Here is a 1636-nt window from a genome sequence, read left to right on the forward strand (position 1 = left end):
GACCTGATCTTGGGAGACATGAGAAAATGCGGGGAATTTCCCTGGTTGTCGTAGTCCCATCCCAGGACACCAGAACATAATTTTTAGAAATCGCGATTGTGCAACAGGAAAAAAAAGAGGAAGTGAAACAACAAATGAAGTCAATAGGTTTTTAAAAGTTTGCAACAAAAACAACAATTATTATAAAAATATTAAGAACTTGGAAGAACTAAACATGAAACACAAAGCTTTGATCCAATAATTTCTCTCAAATCCCAACCGATTCAGCTCTTCAAGAGCCACAACCCAATTCTACATCAGTATCCCCCACGACTACAGTGAACTCAAACTTCTGTCATGATTAGTTACAAAATGATGGGAACCGAGCTAGTGGTAATTAGCGATTCTTGTTGCCATCTTGGAATTTTAAGAATCCTTTAATAAACGAACCGAGGTTTATTGTTCAGGGTGTCGAACAGAGGTTTAATGGTCATGATATTACTGGTCGACATCAGGCACGGTTAGAGATTTAATGGATAGGTTAAGGTTAACTTTAGTTGGGCCAAGACATAATCTCAACGTCCAAAATAATAAAATACGTAAAATCAACGGCCATCTTTGACTTTGAGTCAAACCACCAATAATCAATCAAGACCGAAGGATGACCGAAATCAATGGCCCTAATTGATCCATAGATAGACAACCTTGTTTCTTATAATTAATTAATAATATGATTTCAGTTGAATTTCCTTTGTTGTGGTTAAAAGCTGAATCAAGCTCTCTTCCTAGAGTTTCTGGACCCACCAAAAAATATTTAGACCAATAAGAATCTTTATTTTTTTCCCACCCCAAGTTTTCGGTATTTTTAACCCCACTTCTCTGTTTTCGCTGATCTTTTGATTTTTACGGATACTTGCACCTCTCTATCGTACGAGTATAACAAAAGAACTCCCGTTACTATTACCGTTACACCAAACCCTAATCTGCAAACTCCATTGCTCTCTCCGATAACTTCCATCATTCTTTAATCATCGATAGTGAACCACAAAGGTGGAAGGAGACTTACTGCACCTGCGCCATCCATGTCAGGAGACCAAGCACGTTATAATCATACTCATCAAGAAAAAAAATCCACATAAACAACAACAAACATCTGTCAACCAAGGTAAACTTCATATTATTCTCTATCTTCTTACGACACAATGTTTTAATTACTCTTTCTAATTGTGCCTACTCCCTGATTGACACAATCCGATGATAATCAAAGGGTGCTGATACTTTTTCCCGTGATTCATGTTTGTTCAGTAAGCTCTTTTATTTTTCCATCTCTATTCTTCGAATCCAAATTCAGATACCCTTTGATTTAATTTTAGTTTAATTTAGTATTTTACACTTCAATTTATCTTCAATTAATAATCGTTTTTTTTTATGGTGTTTAGTTAATATCTCCTGCTCACACAACTTCATATTATATGGTTAATTGGTAAGACATTAATCAGTTAATCCATGAGCTTTGGCAGAAAAATCCGGCTATGGTTTCAGGTCAGATGGATGGTTTATTGATTGTTAATAAATTCCGGATCATGGGTCCTCGAGATTAATTTGGATTTCCAGTAGGTTATTCCCTTGGTGCATAATAAAGAATAAGTTGTTGAGA

Source organism: Papaver somniferum, chromosome 6 (genome assembly GCF_003573695.1).
Source record: "Papaver somniferum cultivar HN1 chromosome 6, ASM357369v1, whole genome shotgun sequence".
In the NCBI taxonomy this organism is placed as follows: Eukaryota; Viridiplantae; Streptophyta; class Magnoliopsida; order Ranunculales; family Papaveraceae; genus Papaver; species Papaver somniferum.